A 21,998-nucleotide genomic window follows, 5' to 3' on the forward strand; every position below is an offset into this window, starting at 1 on the left:
TTAGGCACACAGCAGAGCTTGGAAGGGAAGGAGCGCCGTTTGACTTTTTCAATGCAGAATGGCCTGAAATTGAGATCAGACGCCTATGAGGCACACATAGGCGGGACATCAGGACCCACGCAGGACATCAGGGTACACGAGGACATCAGGATACAGACAGGACATCTTGACTTAGGAAAGACCTCAGGACATCAGGACACACGCAGGGCATCAGGACACAGGAATACTGGATAAACATCTGGGACACTGGCGTGGCAGCCCAGGTCATCAGCTGGGACACTGGCGTGGCAGCCCAGGTCATCAGTTACATCAGGATATTGGACACAGGGAGGATATCAGGGACACTGGATAGACATCTGGGACACTGACGTGGCAACCCAGGGCATCAGTTAAATCAGGATATCAAACACAGGGATGACATCAGGGTACAGACAGTACATCAGGACATCTGCACCCAGGGTCACCGGCAGACATCAGACAGGAGTCTTTCGGTTCCGGACATCCGACATGACCTACAGGCACCACCAGAGTCATCAGGCTCCAAGCTCCTGACAGCGGTCGTCAGGTTCCAGACTGCGGTCGTCAGTCTCCGGGCATCGGACCTAGGAAGGAACTCAAGCGTGATGGTACAAACACCGCCGTACTAGACATGAGCCAGACAGGGTTAACACCGCATGGTAGTCAGAGCACAGAGTAGTAGATGCTCAGCATAAACAACGGTTTCAAGAGACTCAAAGTCACTGGGAGTGAGGCTCCAGATGCAGAGGGATTCCAGGAACATAATCACAGCAGACACAGTTCAGACAGGTTCAGGTACATGACAGGTACAGGATCAAGGATTCTGGCCTGGATATACTGCCTCCAGGACAGGTGCCAGGACAGGACAAAACAGAAATCAAAGCAAGGACTTTGGTACCAAAACATAGACAGGAGAGGTGCAGGAACACAAACACACATAGCAAAGTTCAGGAGCTTTGTGAGTAGCTCAGGCCCCACCCATAGGGCAGGAGCCGCCCCTGAGCAATTGGCTGGGGACGGCAAGTACACACCCTAACCCTGATAAAAGCAGGGGAGGTGTGGCCTCGCACGCCCTAAGCACAAACAGAAACCACACAGCACAATCAGTGCAGGATCTGAGGCTCAGGGCACGTGACTGAATCTGCATGCATTGACCCATGTGGAAAGTCATGCACCAGCTGCAAATGACCTCAAAACCCGCCGACAGCTTCACAGCAGCAAGCAGGGACCGCACATGCGGATCATCCTACAGCAGAAAAGATCTAACCACCATGTATGGTTGCGCAGCAGAGCAGGGAACTGAGAAGGCTTCATCCAGGTAACAGCCAACAGTATCTCAGCTCAAATTAGGGGGAAAAGAGTAAAGGGTTAAAGCAAACACATGCATTGTTATGCCAAAAGCCAGAAACAGGCAGCATGGCATGACACTTTGCAACTGTTCCTAAATATTTCTAGCAATAGTAGTCTACAAAGCTGATTTTTGGGCTACCGGAGTGTGGCTGAGTAGAAATGCAGTTTGAGCTGTTGATTGAGGTATCAGGGCTCTCAGCAAAGCAGGCTTACATCAGGCCCTTTCCATCCTTGTGTCAGGATGCTAACCCAGCAGCTATTGTGCAGTAGGTGGCAGCTCTTTACTTTGAGACATTCAGCTCGCTAGACAGTTCCTTGTTAACCCAGATACTAGTATGTCTGTTGTTACTGATTATCTCAACCCTGAGTTCCTAATTGGCTCCACGTTGATTGAACACTATGCTTAAACCTGTTATTGTACTTCCATCCTTGCAAGATTATTGAGCTCCAGCTTTTAGTCAAACTTACATTTCACCTGCTGCTTAATTCCAAGATTATATTGCTGCTACTGTGTACCTGTAGGGGGTTTGATATTTTACATTTATACCCTTCCTTGTTCCCCCTTGTCCAAGTGCCCATAGATTATCAGTGCTGGATTATTTCTTAACTCCTGTTGGTATTGCTATGCGAGTAAGTGTATTATCATCTTGCTTAATGTCAATTTTGTATAGTACATATTAGTGATGCTATGTGTAGAATAGGGAAAGTGTAGTGTCCAATTGTGGCCACTAGATCAGGGGCACTATAGCATTTATAGTATATATGAGAACGTAGTGTAAGTAAATAGTTAACTGTTGGAGGGGCTGCTGTGTGGTATGCTAGGAAAGTTTCCCTTAGGTAGTCAGAAGGGCCTAGGTGCCCGAAGCGTCCACGACTCTAAGTCCAGGACACCACAGCAGCCATGTAATGTTTCAAGTGGAGAATACAGTCATTCAGAGTCCTATAGGGACAGAAGGGCAGTATACAGCACCAGAGCTACTGCAGTTTGGCGTGGAAGAAAGGAAGCGGTCCGGGAAAGTACAAGGCACAGATGGTTCAAGATGTGGCAGATCATTGCATGGGCAGATACTCTCAAATCCGGGGTGAAACGGATGAGGAAAAAATGAGAAGTAGTGATTCTGGAAAAGGAGAACGCTGCGGTACCGCCTAAGGCATTATTACCCCATAATGTACTGAAGGATGTTGGACTGAGTAGAGGAAAGATGCAGGATGTGTACTGTATGGAGACTGATGTTTATGCTGATTCTGACAAGAATGTGCTGCAAATTGTATTAAGTAAAGTTCATAGTTTTGTATTCGAAATGGACTGTGTCTCAATTCTTGTGAAGTCAATTGCAGAAAGTCCCCAGCACCACAGAGGAGTCCCTGACCGTGAGGTGAGAGAAAACACAGGTATGCTGACAGAAGAATGTTATTTTTCTGAAAGGGGAAGCTGGGACACAAAGACCCCAGTGTCCTTGGCCATGACTACGGTCCTGGTCGACCCTTACATTTGGCTTAGTTGGCAGGAAGTGACAACCTCACAATGTGGAAAACCCGCGAAGAAAGATGATGATGATGATTTGAGTGCCACTGTTGTGACCAGAGAGAAGAGTGATGGAGAATTTGAGAATGCTTTTGAAATGCCTGAAGTGACTAACAAATTGTGCTTGACTTATACCGTGAAAGAGACTGTGGCCAAGATGGAGGCCCTGAAGAATGTGGAGTTTGGGGTCAAAAAGAAGAACAACAACCATAATGACACCCTTTGTGGGAGTGCTGACTCAGGTATGGTGCCAAAATCTGCCTGGTGACACCTCCTGGTCCGCTCATGATGGGAGCAGATGAAAAGCAAGAGACCTCACCCTCTACCACACAAGGCAGCAAAATGGGTAGAGCAGCTGGAAGGGACCCCACCTTGGAAGGGGTGGGGCTCAGAAGAAAATTTCATATGCAACTGTGGCAGCCTGAGCCACATTGAGTGGAGGTGGCAGCAGTAAATTGAAAGTGCATGGCCCAGTAGAATGTGGGAAGACACCACGGAGGTCCCTATTCACCCACTCTTGGTGAAGTCCCAGGCGCAGATTTGGAGGTCAGAGGAATCATCTTCTTTCCAGAGGTCGAAGCCTATGTGTACCAGGTCAGCATTGCTGCACCAGGAGGAGGAACCTAATCATCTGGAACCAAAGTTGTTAACTCAGCAGGGACCGGAAACAGCGGCCGCCCTGGAGAAGCCTGCACCGGAAGTTAAAGGCAAGCCGGAACTTCAGTCTCAGGAGCTGGAGTGTGCAGATGTGTCTGCGGAAGGATCCAACATTTGCGGGATGGGCAAAGCCAAGCTACAGGAGCTGGAGGTGGTGAGTGTACCACGGTCCTTGACCACAGAAGGCTGGTTCATTCCCCGGTCCCTCACATCAGATGCTCGGCCTGTCACCCGGTCTCCCATCCCGGGTAGTGAGCCGTGCGTGGCAGCCTCATGCCTCTTGACCTGTCACGTCTTCACCTGGAGTTATATGAGGTCCTGGAGCACGTGCACTCAGCCCCCTCTTTCCCAGTTAATGGACAGCCAGGATATGTCTCTCTCCTGTGCAGAAGGACATGACACCTGCAGAGGCAGGGTCATCTACTGGAGCGCGGACATGGAGCTCGATGTGCGAAAAAGTGACATGGGAGATGTGTTGTGAACTGGAGAGTACATTGGACAAAGTGACATTGTGCTTGTTGCATTTGTGACTTGAAGTAAATGGGACTGTTCCACAACCCTGTGGGCAATGGAACCCTGGAGCACCCCAAGAGATGGGTGTAGTATGGCCAGACAGCCTAATTGAAGAATCACTGCATTGCTTTTTTCTTTTTGCGTGTGTTTTTGTTGCGCTTATTGCACCCTTTCTGCTGGAAAGCAGGAATTGTCTCCTTAACCTTGGACTCTGTGATATTCCTGGATGGAGGAAAAAAAATGCTGGACTCAATGAAACAGGACTGTGCTCTCCTTAAGTTAAGGGGGGGTACATCTTCGGAATTTGCAGACCCAATACATGAGTCACACTTTTCAAAAAATTGTGTGTTTAATCTGGCCTGGAGGAACTGTGCTGCCTTCAAGGGAAGGAGGTGCTCACCCCTAAAAAATTCAGACCCCATGCACAGGTCAGGCTGAACATTTCTGTGTTTACTCACTGAAGGAGATTGCATATCGTTGAACTGTGCCTGGAGGACTGCAGACCAGACTGAATACAGGAATGATGCAGGATGTGTATTGTATGGAGCCTGATGTTTATGCAGATTCTGACAAGAATGTGCTGCAAAGTGTATTGAGTAAAGTTCTTCGTTTTGCATTAGAAATGGATTGTGTCTTGATACTTTTGAAGTCGATTGCAGAAAGTCCCCAGCACCGCAGAGGGGTCCCTGACAGTGAGGAGAGAGAAGACACAGGTATGCTGACTGAAGAATGTTATTTCTGTAAGGGGAGGCCAAGACACAAAGACCCCAGTGTCATTGGCCATAACTACGGTCATGGTTGACCCTTACATACCAACCCCTGGCTATTCCTGACTGCGAAACCTGTTGATCCTCTAACTATATTGCTGCTCCATGTACTGACTCCTGGCTATTCCTGACTATGCAAATTGCTGATCCTTTAACTACATTGCTGATTCTGTGTACCGACTGCTGACTATTCCTGACTAAGCAACTTGCTGATTCTTTATCCACATTTCTGATACTGTCTACTGACCCCTGACTATTCCTGACTATACTTCTCGCTGGTGTTAACCCTAGTGGTTGCAATACCACTACTCCAACTCATTTTGGCAGGCCTCTCAGAACACCAGGCCTACACCTGTCACTCATCCTCCTGTTACTGATCAATGTTTGAGCTAGAAATATTATTTGTACTCTGTGTCAATTCATGCCACTTTTCCTGGTGCCTTCCCCTAATTTCTGCTGGTTGGGAATCTTATTGCCCACCTTAAGGTGTTGCCTATGCATTTGGTTTTGCCTCCTATTGAATTCAATAGGGTTTGGGTATATTCAATGAACCGTTTGTTGAATTTTTTTGGTGAACACTGCAACGTTCATCTAACCTAACCTTGAAAGGTTTCGCTCATCTCTAGTGAAGACTCCAAGCTGAGATTCTATCTGGTGAGTTGCCAGTAGTAGAAGGGGTGTCAGAGCCCCATGGTACTATTTTTACTCTGTAGAAATTGATGCCACTTTAGTGGCATGTGCCAACAGTTTTTTGAAATGTGGAGACTCCTAGTTGGGTCTCCATCTGGTGGGTTGCCTGGAATGAAAAGGGTATCAAAGCACCATTATACTGTCACAACTCTGTTGTCGAGTTTCCCGGGGTCAGAGATTCCTTCAGACTAACAAATTGATACAAACATGGATAAAGGCAAATACCAATCATACAAATATACACATATAAACAACAGAGGTAAACGCCAGGGAGTTGAGGATGTAACTAAACCAAAGTAGAAGAAGAAAAAGAATTATCACACACTCAAAACCTAGCAACAGTCACATATAAATCCACCAAAAACAACCACAAACAACCTCTAGCCGTGCAGCATAAGCTTCTCTTACAATGAGTGCTAGCCATGGCTCAGACTATATAGGAGATGTGAGTGCCTAACAGTGCATAGCTGAGAGCCTTAACACAGGAAAGCTTCTAGGAGCTATCAACTGAGCTGATTAACCCCTGCAATACCAAAGGAAACTTACACTGTTTAATATGAAGGTGAAGTGCTTCTAATCAGTGTGTGAGTTGGAAAAATCAGACACTGCCGTCTTCTGGCATGTACTCTTTCTACTCTGGGAAAATTTATCCCACTTTAGTGCTGTATGCCAACAATGTTTTGAAATGTAGAAACTTCAAGTTGGGTCTCCATCTGGTTGGTTGCCTGTAATAGAAGGGGTCTCAGAGCACCAGATCTACACCTGTCACTCATCCACCTGTTATTGATCAATGTTTAAGCTAGAAATGCTGGTCCAATCCCTGTCCCAAGCTTTGCCCCATGCATCCATGCTGCACCGTTACAAAATTTCTTCTACTTATAGCATTTCTCTGTGAGTCAATTGATGGTACTTTTCGTAGTGTCTGCCCCTAATTTAAGCTGTTTTGGCAGCCTTTTGGCCACCCTGAAGGTGTTGTCTATCCATTTGGTTTTGCCATCCATTGAATTCAACAGGTTTCGTTAGGAGAACATCAGAAAGTATAACTGTTGTGGGATGAGCTTAACTCTTACGTTAGGAAAACAATGTCTTTCAAAACTGTGATACTTTAAAAAATAAATTTGAAAAAAAAAATGGCCAAAGTTGCCAAGTACATGCTTCAATCATCTGATTAATTTAAAGTTTTGCAAATAAGACAGCTATATTGAATAGGTTATAACATTGTCAGGGGATTAACTATACATACTGTAAATCTATGATTAATATTTCACAAGCAACTTGACAAAAAGTATCATTTTATTCAGAAAAAATAAAGGTATTTGAGGTATTTGTGACTTGCATACAGTGTATTGGTTAAATTATGTATAATAACAGACAGATCAATTATTCTGATATTAATAATATCATGGGATTTTGTGATAATGATATTATGCCTTACTTATAACTATAAATCAGGCATACTTTACAGAACGTGTGATGCTGCTACTTTTCTCTTCTTTGGTTCATTACCAGAGTAATGATTATTATTAGATACTCTAATTATGCATAGGTGTATTACCTTTTTTTGCTGTAGGGCAAAAGCTATTTATTTCACTTACTGAGATTTTTATGCAGTTTAAGCATATTTATATTGTAGAAATCTGTGAAGCATTTCACTATATGTGATTAGCTTGTATTTTTGCTAGAATATGAAAAAAAACTAAACTGTTTCTTGAAAAAATTCAATTTCTTCTAATAAGTCTTGAAATTATTTTGATTTAAATTAAAATATACAAATATAGCATCTACATAACTGAACTGATTCCATTACTATGTTTTTTTATTTATTTTTACTGCTGTTTTTAATGTAATGCTATCCTAAAAATATAACAATAAAACAGAATTTGGTGCTAAAATAGCTTATATACATTATATTTTATAGAATGCCTATTGTTATAAAATAAATTCCATTTTAATTGTAATGAACTGTAATGCATAATCATTGCAAAAATGTTGTGTGCAACCTGTGCATTTTTGATATTTATTCTTAATTTTTCAGAAAGTTTTAACTTTTTATCCCAATGTTGGTTGACTGGGGGTCTCTTCTTTGTATAATGTCATTGCTGTGCTAGATACTTCTAGAAAATCAAATAGCCAGGTAAAATTCCCCATTTCCCCCCTCAGACATTGAGGGACTGTAGCATAATTTTATTTTTTTTCTTCCAACATATCATGGGACTTTAAGGACATGTTCAAATGATATATTTTACAATTAAATTGGGGAAAGGCGATGAATGACCGTGCTGCTGCAGAAAAGGAAGAGTCTGGTGGATTCTTCCTCTCCAGAACTCTAAAGACTTTCCTCCATTTCATTGTACATTTTATGCAGAAAAAGATCTGTTGGAATGCAGCAAATAATTCATTTACATAGTTTGTATTGCAGTTTAAACAATGGGAACTCTGTCAGGTAAGTAACAATTCACACCCATCTTCCACCTTGCAAACCATACTACCCTATGGGAGTTTGTCTCTCCCATTTTTGTATTATGTCTTTTAGACATGCACATACTGTTAGGGTTGGCGGAACGCACCAATTATATATATGTATAAATAGGTGCGTTCGCAACCCGGGGTCTACCGTGCAGGAGAGGAACCTGCTGCTTGCAAATGGCGGCACTATATGGCAGTATAAGCGAACTCTGTTAACTCCACACAGTCGCTAGAAATAAGATGCTGTGCCCTGTTAGCATCACAGGGGAAAGCAGCTAACTGCTGAGCTGATGGCAGTCAATTGTCATGCACCTAGAAAAGCACACAAACACTCCTCACTGGTGGTGCCGGTATTCTAGGGGCTTATTCTAGCTGGGTCCCTGAATACCTACATGCAAACGCCTCATCGGAGGTGCCAGTATTCTAGGAACTTATTTCAGTCGGGTCCCTGAATACACACATACAGGCAGGATGACAAATAAGCTCATGACATGAGGTGATACTAGCGCTTGGCCGTGCGGCCATGCAAACCTTTTATAGCTGCAGCAGCTTTGGAGCCTTCCTAGGGAACCAATGGAAGTTGATACAGTACCTGAGCCACTTCAGGACCTTCCTAGAGGACCAATGATAGCTGCTGCAGTACCTGAGCATGTGACCCCTGACCTCCAATGAGAGGTCTTACCTTGGGCATGCTCAGTGTGTGCAAAGCAGGACTTAGTTCCAGAAAAGCCTGCTTGCCGCTGACCAGTGCAGGCTACAACAGCAGAGCCTGGAAAGGCAGCAGTAACCCTTTGCACAGTATCAGACTGAGTGAGACGCTGGGACCAACGTCTCTGCTGAGCAGGCTCCACTGCAGCTGATGTAGAATGGGAGACCGCAGCAGACTTGGCTCGAGATTCCCCCTGTGCAGTGGTAGGAACTCGACTCCTAACATATACCCACTGAGGTTTTTCAAGTAGAAGACTCTGCAGGACACAATGGCCTATTTTTTTTTAGAAGCAGCTTTTGGTCATTGTTTGCTATATATTTACCCCTGACATATTTTTTAACTTGTACTTCTACTGGTTAATCTAGTGAGTCCCTTAAGAATGGTCAGGTTATTTATTTTGTCCTATTTGCAGCTTTGGAAACTGAAAGCAGTTGAAAGATGCACAAAAGACTGAACATATGCACTGCTAGCCAGTTTGACATTTCAGTGCATAAGTTCTTTCTTTTGAGCTTTCATTAAGGGCTTTTTCAGGAGGGTTATGAAATGTATCCACCTGAGAAAGATGGTGTGCATACATGCCCTAACATTCAAATAGCCTTTTTCAGAAATGAACAGGAATTGATCATCCCCGACCTCACCTATTGGATGTAGAAAACCTAAAGTCAAAAGCGACTCGAACCACATGACTTAGGATAAGAAACTAAGCTAGAAACTCCATTTGCAAATGAGTGCTTTGAGGTGTTTGCCCTACTGACTGCAAGAAAAAGAGAACTGATTTGGTTATGTGATATACCAAATTGTAGATCTATCGGTGATTGTTTCTCTTTTAGGACAGTGCAAGTATAGGGAGGCTTGCAGCCCATGCAAAGCTAAACTGGGAATTTAAATATGCAAATAGCCTCTTTAAAGAGGAAGAAGGTTTGAACTCAAGCATCAACTATTGGATGTAGCAATCTTACGTTTTCAAGATTTCTTTAAAATTATGGTATATTATTATACTACTAGAGGGTGGCCCGATTCTAATGCATCGGGTATTCTACAATATGCATGTCCACGTAGTATGTTGCACAGCCCACATAGTATATTGCCCAGCCACGTAGTATATTGCCAAGCCAAGTAGTATATTGCCCAGCCACGTAATATATTGCCCAGCCACATAGTATATTGCCCAACCACGTAGTATATTGCCCAGCCACGTAGTATATTGCCCAGTGACATAGTATATTGCCCAGTGACATAGTATATTGCCCAGCTACATAGAATATTGCCCAACCACGTAGTATATTGCCCAGCCACGTAGTATATTGCCCAGTGACGTAGTATATTGCGCAGTGACGTAGTATATTGCCCAGTCACGTAGTATATTGCCCAGCAACGTAGTATATTGCCCAGCCACGTAGTATATTGCCCAGTGACGTAGTATATTGCCCAGCAACGTAATATATTGCCCCGCGATGTAGTATATTGCCCAGACACGTAGTATATTGCAGTCACGTAGTATATTGACCAGTCACATAGTATATTGTCCAGCCACGTAGTATATTGCCCAACCACATAGTATATTGCCCAGTGACGTAGTATATTGCGCAGCCATGTAGTATATTGCCCAGTGCCGTAGTATATTGCCCAGTGACGTAGTATATTGCGCAGCCACGTAGTATATTGCCAGTTACATAGTATATTGCCCAGTGACGTAGTATACAGCACAGAGCCACGTAGTAAATTGCACAGCGACGTAGTATACAGCATAGAGCCACGTAGTATATTGGCCAGTTACATAGTATATTGCCCAGTTATGTAGTATATTGCCCAGTGATGTAGTATACAGCACAGAGCCATGTAGTATATTGCACAGCGAAGTAGTATACAGCACAGAGCCACGTAGTATATTGCCCAGTCACGTAGTTTATTGCCCAGCCAGGTTTGTCACAGTTTAAAAAATAAACATATACTCACCTTTCCGAGGGCCCCTTGTAGTCCACGGCAGCTTCCGGTCCTAGGGTTGGTTTGAGCGCAGGACCTGTGATGAAGTCGCGGTCACATGACCGTGACGTCATGGCAGGTCTTTCTAGCGCAGGCACGCAGGGCCTGTGATGACGTCGCGGTCACATGACCGTGACGCCATGGCAGGTCCTTCTCCCATACCATCTTTGCCCACGGAACCTGCAATGGAAGATGGCGGCCGGCGCGAGCGGCTCAGCGGACTACAGAAGGTGAGTATAGCAGGTTTCTTTTTTATTATTATTTTTAATAAGCAGCATCAATAGTAAAAAGTTGGGGACACACAGGGTTAATAGCGGCGGTAACAGAGTGCGTTACCTGCGACATAACGTGGTCCGTTACCGCCAGCATTAACCCTGTGTTAGTGGTGACCGGAGGGGAGTATGCAGGCGACAGGCACTGACTGCGGAGAGTAAGGAGCAACCATTTTCTTCCGGACTATGCCCGTCGCTGATTGGTCGTGGCAGCCATGACAGGCAGCTGCTGAGACCAATCAGCAAATGAATAACCATGACAGAAGGACAGACAGACAGACAGACGGAAGTGACCCTTAGACAATTATATTGTAGATACTTTAGTATAGTATAGTATGCTGTCTTATAGTATTATAGTATTTATGCTTATGTAGTATTAAGTTGTGCATGAGGACTGGAGTAGAGGAGCATTCAATTAGAATAAGAAGATCAACCAGAAACCCCATTTGAAGATACATGTCTCTGAGTGTTTGCCAATTTTCATACACTAACAGACACTTAGAGAAAATGCAGCTGCATCCCTTTCCTCCAGGCTCCAGTCTATGTAATAACAGTGAATAATAGATTTCTCTATTGTCTTGTAGGCCAATATATTTTGCTAGACAAGGAGGAAAAGGGTAAATACAGACAAGAAGGATATCAATTACCTCATATAAAACATATTACAAAAATTAATATACAGTATGTATATAGTAGGTCTGTTGGTGGATATACTGCTTTGATGGTAGGTACAGCTTCACAGGGACCTTGAAAAGAGGGGATTCATTAGACAGACAGAACTGCAGTGAGGGCAGTATAATCAGTATTGATGAGCGAACTCGTTCGGAAAATGATCGCCAAAAATAAATTCGGCATGAATATGGCACATTCAGATTCGTCATCGGAAACATGACCAAAATGTTATAAAATCATGAAAAATCGGTAACATTCTGGAAAAGTGCTGGAAAATATTTGCATTGCCACAAAAATATTTTCAGTACTTTAGCAATGATAATGGTGGTGTACCATGAGCATTTGGCACGTGTTGATGAAGGTAGGAGTTTGCAGAGCATTCTTGTAAATAGTAATTTTTATGTGTGCACATTGTGGCTAGCCAATCAGGGAGCCGGAAACACCCACAATGTCGTAACACAATGGCTTGTGTCATTGGCTGCTGAAATCACATGTCCCTCTCCGTATAAATAGCAGACATCTTGTTTTAGTGCCATTTTGATACTGTAACAGCACAGAGAGGCTGCTCCTGATGCTGGCACTGTTTACAGCAAGATTTTATCTAGTTAGCTAGGCAGTGTAGCTATCTACTGTCCAGTGTGGCTGTTAAATTTACCTTCCAGCACTTATTTTTCTTTTTTGGACATTACGGAGGTCCAAAAAGAAAGCCAGCATTGTTGTGCACTGCTTCTATTATGCTTCATGCATGAGTATAGCATTCTAATTAATATTTTTTCACTAGCTAAATGTGAAAAAGCCTACTGTATCCCACATGTTAACTAATTAGCTAGGTGGTTGTATACCAGTCAGATAGTGTAGGTAGTTAGAGTCCAGTATGGCTGTTAAATTTGTCTTCCATCAATTTTTTGTCATTACTGAGGTCCACAGACAAAGCCAGCAGGGCACGTGTCCTAAAAGTGCACTGCTTCTATTGTGCTCCATGCATGAGTATAGCATTCAAATTAACATTGAGCATACCTCACCATCGATTTTGGGGGTGACAGGTTCCCTTTAAAAACAATTATAATTTTTTTCTGTTGCTGAACGTGATACAGCCCGCCGCATCCCACATTTTCATGTTTTCTGGGACTTGAACCTGTCTGCAGACCTAACGCTCATTAGAAAAAAATTATAATATTTTCTATTTCTGAATGTGATACAGCCCACCATATTCCACATTGTCATGTTGTGGTGTTGATGTGAATCTGTCTGCAGACCTAACGCACATTAAAAAAAATATAATTTTTTCTGTTACTAAATGTGATACAGCCTGTCGCATCCCACATTTTGATTTTGTGGTGGTGATATAAACCTGTCTGCAGACCTAACACACATTAAAAATAAATAATAATATTTTGTGTTGCTAAATGTGATACAGCCCACCGTTTTCCACATTGTCATGTTGTGGTGGTGATGTGAACCTCTCTGCAGACCTAACGCACATTAAAAAAATGATAATTTTTTTCTGTTGCTGAATGTGATACAGTCCACTGTTTCCCACAATGTCATTTTGTGGCGGTGATATGAAGCTGTCTGCAGACGTCAGGCACATTAAAATATTTAACTTTTTATGTTGATAAACGTGATACAGTCTTTTCAGTTAGTGGCGTTAAAATTGTTCTGTGTGCAGAGCTGTTGCACATTAAAATTAATTTATTTTATTTTTTACAAACATAATACAGAAGCTGACATCTGAGTTTGAAATTATTTTGAGCCTATCTTCTAGATTATGTGTATCTTTGGCATTATATTGCTCATGGGCTTCTATTATACCTAGATTGAGACGTGTATCTGTTACATCTATCTTCTGATGAGTATCAATCCTTCTCTGGTAATTGGTGTAGGGTAAATAATTAATCGTTGTAGGCTGGATCCTAGATATCGTACTTCCCATAGCCGCCCTGTTATTGATCCTGCTGTACGTTCCGATTCCCCCGTTGTCATGGCTCTTTTCCTGATCAGTTCATGCAATGACATGTCAGCCATATTTCTCCAGTAAACCTGCAACTTACTGTAGGAAAGAGGGTGTTCCAACACCATGGACAATCTTCTTGATTATACCGGCCTCATCCACACTAAAAATATGTTTTTATGTTAGTAACCGAAAACTGAAGGGAATATCTCAGCTTGAAATTGTTTGGAGCATCTACTCTATGTTATACAGGCCTCATCCCCATAAAAAAAAACAAAAACATAAATCTGCTACTAATTTCATACAGTAGGGGACATCTCACTTTGAAATCTTTTGGAGCAGATCTTTGTCATACAGGCCCCATTGATGCTGAAACAATTTGTTCTGCTGTGAGTAATGTGATTAATTACGCAATATGTCGAAATATTTGCAGCTGAAATTCAGCTGTGTGCAGTAGGGTTGAGCGAAACGGATCGGACAATTTTAAAAATGGTCGGCGATCTTCGCGCCAAAGTCGCGTTTCGTATGACGCGTTCAGTGCCATTTCTCATCTAATGAAGGCGGACACAGAGTGTGGGCAGCGTGATGACATAGGTTGCGGTCCCCACCATCTTAGAGAAGGGGATTACAGTGATTGGCTTGCTTTCTGCGGCATCACAGGGGCTGTAAAGGGGCGTGCATGCCGACCGCCATCTTACTTCTGCCGATCTTAGCATAGAGAGAGGTTGCTGCAGCTTCATCAAAAGAAGGAATATAGTTAGGGAGGGAAGATTAACACCGAAACTGCTTGTGCTGTAGCGATTTCCATTGTCCAACACCACCTTTTATTTGCAGGGACAGTGGAGTGTTTTTTTGTGCATCAGTGCTGTAGCTTATTAGGCTGCCCTATAAGGCTCCCTGATAGCTGCATTGCTGTTTGTATGCCGCTGTGCAAACCAACTGCTTTTTGAAAAGCAAAAATCCTGTTGCTCCTTTCTGCACAGTTCTCTTGTTTCTTTGTCCACACTTTTGTGTGCAGCAGTCCTTTTTATGGCTGCCATACTTGTCCTTTGATCATTGTAGGGAGATTGAAATTGTACTACAGCCCTTGTATTTTTTTATATATCTGCCAGCCACGTTGTGCAAATTACATTGTGTAGTGTAATACACAGGGCCTGTTTTTTGCTGCAGTCTCCCCCCAAAAAAGTGAGACTTAAATTGCCAACAAGTTTCTATACTTAACTTAACTATTTGATTCTTTTGTGTGACTATTTGTACGCTTGAAGCATGTGGTGTTCCATGTAATGTGAATGTGGCCACTGTGAATATACTCTTTTCTATTGGGATCACCACAGGCTTTTGGCCATACAGCCCTTATGTGAGCAGCATTTGTAGGTTAACTTAACTATTTGATTCTTTTGTGTGACTATTTGTACGCTTGAAGCATGTGGTGTTCCATGTAATGTGAATGTGGCCACTGTGAATATACTCTTTTCTATTGGGATCACCACAGGCTTTTGGCCATACAGCCCTTATGTGAGCAGCATTTGTAGGTAACTTAACTATTTGATTCTTTTGTGTGACTATTTGTACGCTTGAAGCATGTGGTGTTCCATGTAATGTGAATGTGGCCACTGTGAATATACTCTTTTCTATTGGAATCACCACAGGCTTTTGGCCATACAGCCCTTATGTGAGCAGCATTTGTAGGTTAACTTAACTATTTGATTCTTTTGTGTGACTATTTGTATGCTTGAAGCATGTGGTGTTCCATGTAATGTGAATGTGGCCACTGTGAATATACTCTTTTCTATTGGGATCACCACAGGCTTTTGGCCATACAGCCCTTATGTGAGCAGCATTTGTAGGTTGATATTTATTATCGAATATATTATTGTTCTATACTTATTAGGGCCCTGTCCTGGATTAATGGGTGACTTGGATGTACCCTCAGATTTAGTTGCTATGCACTTTATAGTTCTTTTTTTGATTACTATATACTTGTAAGTCTGATTATTTAATAAAAACTATTTTTTGATTATATATTGTGGCCAGTTTTGACTCGTGTGTCTCTTAATTTTTGATTAATGGAATTTTGAGGCGCCATATATGTGCGTATTGTATTCTGCACTGACGCTTTTCCTATTCATAAGTTTCTATACGTCAGTTCTGTTTGTCGTATATCTGCCAGCCACGTTCTGCCACTTACATTGTGTAGTGTAATACACTGGGCCTGTTTTTTGCTGCAGTCTCCCCTCCAAAAAAAGTAAGATTTAAATTGCCAACAATTTTCTATACGTCAGTTCTGTTTGTCGTATATCTGCCAGCCACGTTGTGCCACTTACATTGTGTAGTGTAATACACAGGGCCTGCTTTTTGCTGCAGTCTTCCCCCCAAAAAGCTAGATTTAAATTGCCAACAAGTTTGTGTACGTCAGTTCTGTTTGTCGTATATCGGCCAACCACGTTGTGCCACTTACATTGTGTAGTATAATACACAGGGCCTGGTTTTTGGCTGCAGTCTCCCCCCAAAAAGTGAGATTTAAATTGCCAACAAGTTTTTATATGTCAGTTCTGTTTGTCGTATATCGGCCAGCCACGTTCTGCCACTTACATTGTGTAGTGTAATACACAGGGCCTGGTTTTTGCTGCAGTCTACCCCGCAAAAAAGTGAGATTTAAATTGCCAACAAGTTTCTATATGTCAAGACCATATAATGAGAAGAAAAATGATGCAGCACTCACCCTTGCACTTCTTCCAAGTGTGCTCTTTATTCAGCAAAACATACTATGCATAGTATGAACTGGCATACGCAGTGATCTGTGAGGGAGCGGGAGTGAGGAGAGACCGGACGACAGCTGTTTCGCGCTACGGCGCTTCTACAGGTCCATGCTAAAAACAGGTGATGTCGTTTCCTTTTTAAGGTTTTTTTTTTTTTTTTTTTTGACTCACCTGATTCTATTAATTACAATTGTGCGAGTTAAAAACAATGAGATCTCTTATTACAGAATGAACATTTACAAGTATATTACAAAATGAACATTTACAAATGTATTATAAGAACACCGCCATGTCAAGTTTGTCGTTAAGACCCCCTGGGCCCTGTGCGTTTGTTTGTAGGATCCATTTCGCTTCACGCTGCAGCAGTAGGCGGTCATTATTACCGCCGTTTTGTGAACATTTAACTATTTCCAAACCTGCAAACCGCAATTGATCTGGATCACTATTATGTGTCTCTGCCATATGTTCTACAAAACGCACGCGTCCCTTTCCTGTCCGAATTGAGTTATAATGCTCTCGTATTCGGACTGTGAGAGGTCTAATAGTCTTACCTATATAAAACCGTTGACACGGACAGAAAATTACATAAACCAGAAATTTACTCTTGCAGGTTATGAAGTCTTTCACAAAATGCTCAATTATACCTATTTGCAAGGGGTTCTCAATTTTATGCAGATGGCATATGCTACAATTGCCGCATCTGTGGTTACCCTGCGGTATGGTTTTTGCTAACCAATTATTTGTTGGTGGTGATACTTTATTTTTTACAACAAGGTCTCCTATATTAATTGATCTTTTATATGAGAATAGAGGACATGTATCCGGGAGATTTCTAAAGTCCACGTCTTTCTGCAGCACATGCCAATTTTTTTGTATTGCTGTTTGTATATCTCTATCTAAAGGGCTATGTTTAAATGTAAATGTGAATCTGCGATTTTTATTTTGATATTCGTTTGCATCTTTTCTTTTTCCATTGTTTTTTCTTTTTTTGCCCTTTTCTAACAGCTGAACTTGAGATAATTTGGCTGCTCTAATTTCTGCTTGTTGGAGAATATCTGTTGGATATCCTCTGTTTGAAAGGCGTGTTTTTAATTCTTCTACCTGAGTTTTATAATTTTCCTCATTATTGTTGATTTTACGTATTCTCACCATTTGACTATATGGAATACTGCGCTTCGTGTGATTCGGGTGGTCACTTTTAAAATGTAAAATGTTGTTCGTCGCTGTGCTTTTTCTGTGGACTTTCGTTACTATATTTTCATTTACAATTTCTATTTTTACATCTAGGAATTCCAATTCTTTTTTATTGAATACTGAAGTAAATTTCATGTTTTCTTTATTATTATTGTTCAGGAAAGTAACGAATTCGTTAAATTTAATTTCTTCGCCATCCCACACCATAAAAATATCGTCGGCAAATCTTAAAAAAAGCCGTATGTGCCGAAGGTATGGGTTCTGGGGTCCGGTGACGTACCTCTCCTCAAAGGCTGCTAGAAACAGATTTGCGAAGACGCACGCCACCGGAGTACCCATCGCGGTACCAACTTTTTGCAGATACCATCTCTCCATGAACTTGAAAGCATTGTGTGATAAAACGAACTCCAGACTATCCAGCACAAAAGAAATAAAATTGGCGTCTTTATTTGTATTCATTAGAATGTGATGGACTGCCTCCAAGCCTTTTTGTTGTGGGATTCTAGTGTAAAGGTTTACAATATCTATTGATGCCAGAGCAAATGTAGGTTGCCATTGGAAGTCTTTAAGGGCCAGGAGAAAATCTCCTGAATCCTTTACAAAAGAGGGAATATTTAACAGCAGAGGTTTTAGTAACCAATCTAAAAACTGTGATAAAGGTTCGGTCAGTGATTCTTTGCCCGAGATTATTGGGCGTCCTGGCGGTTTTTCCGCATTTTTGTGAATTTTGGGGATGCTGTACCACTGTGCGAATTTAGGAAGCTCTGGCATTAATTTTTCCGCTCTCCCTCTTGTTAAAGTCCCCTTTTCCACATATTTTCTTAATAGGCTCCTCAATTTTTCTTTGAATCTATTTGTGGGGTTGCCGTCTAATTTCATATAGGTTTCTGTGTCATCTAGTTGGGATAGTGCTTCTTCTATATAATAAGATCTTTCTAATAGAACAATGTTTCCGCCTTTATCCGCCCTCCTAATGATGGTATCATTCCACATTTGTATCTCTTTTAGGGCTTTTTCTTCCTGTGTTGTTAAATTTTTTAGTGGTTTTTTGTATAATATTGCCTCTATATCTTTGATTACCAGGTCTTGGAATAGATCTATTGTATTCCCTGGTGAGATTGGCGGCATCCATTTTGATCTAACTCCTCCCTTGAATGGATCAAATTCTGTACTAGTCGGGGGTATTGGGGCTCCTTCATCTGAATCCTGACCGTTCCCACTTAAATTCATTAATAAATGTGTCATTTCTACGTCCCTCGGATCCATGGTAGAATAAGCCATGAAACCTAGGGAACTAATCTCTGCAGGACTGTCTGTGGCGATCGACATAGAAGCTCTCTCGAAGCTGTTTTTGCAAAAGTATTTATATAAATGTAACTTTCTTATGCGTTTAAATAAGTCCACTTTGAAGTCGCATAAATCGAAGGATTCTGGAAGGCAGAAGTTCAAGCCTCTTGACAGTACTTTCTCCTGATGTATTGTCAGTGATTTTTTAGTTAGATTTATAATTTGTAGGGCTTCTTCGTTGTCCTTTGTGGCGCTTTGTTCATTCATCGTCTCCACGAAACTTGTTTGCGTTTTTTTACCGCGCTTTTTTCTCCCTCCCCGTCTGATTTTTTTCTTTCTAAAGGGATGATAGGATTCAGGGTGGGCTTTGAGGTAGATGGTAACTCTTCATTAAAGTCCTCAGCTGTACTGGAATCAGAGTCAGTGATCCAGCCATCTTTCACTATTTTCGATTTTTTTGTGGTGAATTTTCTGGAGCGATTTTTATTGAACAGTTTTTTAGTACCATTTCTATTCCATGAGAAAATCTGCCCCATTTCGAAGTCCCTCTTATCCCGGAGGAATTTTTCTTTTTTCTTTTCTTTGGTTTCCATTTGAATCACAGTTAGCTTTTTATCCAATTTTTTTTCAAAGTTTTTAAAATTTTCCTTACTAATACGGGAGGATAATTCCTGTTTCGATTTTTTCAATTGTTCGCATATCAAATCATAGTCCTTTTCATTTTGTTTCACCACCAGCAACAGTAATTTTTGTGAGCACTCTAGATGAATTTCTTCCCAAGCTTTTAAGAATATGGGGTCATCTTTAAATTGTGAGATGTCTTTATAGACTCTGAGTCCTCGTGGGACTCGATTACATGCAGTATATGATTTTAAAGATTTTATTGTCCAATATAAACGAATTTCTCTTTCTGCCAAAGAGTATATCTTGGATTCCAGTGTTTTAGTGCTGATTAATTCTAGTTCATCCTTGTAGTTACACTCTGTAAAAAACTCGACCGCTCCCTCTCTGCCTGCTAATAATGCACTTGGAGCCTTTCGAACCTCAGTTAGATCTGTAGCACTCTCCATGTTTATTTCCATATTGGAACGATGATGCTTGCTGCGAAACTCGTGCTCTGATCTTTAGAATACAGTGAATGAACAACTTCGTCACACCAAGAAACAGAAAGATGATCGGCACAGAGCTTCACTATAGCGCAATTGGAGATTCGCTTAAACGATCTGTTTCAGAAGGACAGATGAGGTCTCCCTTGCTGTGAGCTGCGGGTGGTGCTATGCAATCGTCAGAGTTTTGTACAAGACCATATAATGAGAAGAAAAATGATGCAGCACTCACCCTTGCGCTTCTTCCAAGTGTGCTCTTTATTCAGCAAAACATACTATGCATAGTATGAACTGGCATACGCAGTGATCTGTGAGGGAGCGGGAGTGAGGAGAGACCGGACGACAGCTGTTTCGCGCTACGGCGCTTCTACAGGTCCATGCTAAAAACAGGTGATGTCGTTTCCTTTTTAAGGTTTTTTTTTTTTTTTTTTTCGAAACAGGAATTATCCTCCCGTATTAGTAAGGAAAATTTTAAAAACTTTGAAAAAAAATTGGATAAAAAGCTAACTGTGATTCAAATGGAAACCAAAGAAAAGAAAAAAGAAAAATTCCTCCGGGATAAGAGGGACTTCGAAATGGGGCAGATTTTCTCATGGAATAGAAATGGTACTAAAAAACTGTTCAATAAAAATCGCTCCAGAAAATTCACCACAAAAAAATCGAAAATAGTGAAAGATGGCTGGATCACTGACTCTGATTCCAGTACAGCTGAGGACTTTAATGAAGAGTTACCATCTACCTCAAAGCCCACCCTGAATCCTATCATCCCTTTAGAAAGAAAAAAATCAGACGGGGAGGGAGAAAAAAGCGCGGTAAAAAAACGCAAACAAGTTTCGTGGAGACGATGAATGAACAAAGCGCCACAAAGGACAACGAAGAAGCCCTACAAATTATAAATCTAACTAAAAAATCACTGACAATACATCAGGAGAAAGTACTGTCAAGAGGCTTGAACTTCTGCCTTCCAGAATCCTTCGATTTATGCGACTTCAAAGTGGACTTATTTAAAAGCATAAGAAAGTTACATTTATATAAATACTTTTGCAAAAACAGCTTCGAGAGAGCTTCTATGTCGATCGCCACAGACAGTCCTGCAGAGATTAGTTCCCTAGGTTTCATGGCTTATTCTACCATGGATCCGAGGGACGTAGAAATGACACATTTATTAATGAATTTAAGTGGGAACGGTCAGGATTCAGATGAAGGAGCCCCAATACCCCCGACTAGTACAGAATTTGATCCATTCAAGGGAGGAGTTAGATCAAAATGGATGCCGCCAATCTCACCAGGGAATACAATAGATCTATTCCAAGACCTGGTAATCAAAGATATAGAGGCAATATTATAGAAAAAAAACCACTAAAAAATTTAACAACACAGGAAGAAAAAGCCCTAAAAGAGATACAAATGTGGAATGATACCATCATTAGGAGGGCGGATAAAGGCGGAAACATTGTTCTATTAGAAAGATCTTATTATATAGAAGAAGCACTATCCCAACTAGATGACACAGAAACCTATATTAAATTAGACGGCAACCCCACAAATAGATTCAAAGAAAAATTGAGGAGCCTATTAAGAAAATATGTGGAAAAGGGGACTTTAACAAGAGGGAGAGCGGAAAAATTAATGCCAGAGCTTCCTAAATTCGCACAGTGGTACAGCATCCCCAAAATTCACAAAAATGCGGAAAAACCGCCAGGACGCCCAATAATCTCGGGCAAAGAATCACTGACCGAACCTTTATCACAGTTTTTAGATTGGTTACTAAAACCTCTGCTGTTAAAAATTCCCTCTTTTGTAAAGGATTCAGGAGATTTTCTCCTGGCCCTTAAAGACTTCCAATGGCAACCTACATTTGCTCTGGCATCAATAGATATTGTAAACCTTTACACTAGAATCCCACAACAGAAAGGCTTGGAGGCAGTCCATCACATTCTAATGAATACAAATAAAGACGCCAATTTTATTTCTTTTGTGCTGGATAGTCTGGAGTTCGTTTTATCACACAATGCTTTCAAGTTCATGGAGAGATGGTATCTGCAAAAAGTTGGTACCGCGATGGGTACTCCGGTGGCG

This window comes from Ranitomeya imitator, chromosome 6 (assembly GCF_032444005.1).
Source record: "Ranitomeya imitator isolate aRanImi1 chromosome 6, aRanImi1.pri, whole genome shotgun sequence".
Lineage (NCBI taxonomy): Eukaryota > Metazoa > Chordata > Amphibia > Anura > Dendrobatidae > Ranitomeya > Ranitomeya imitator.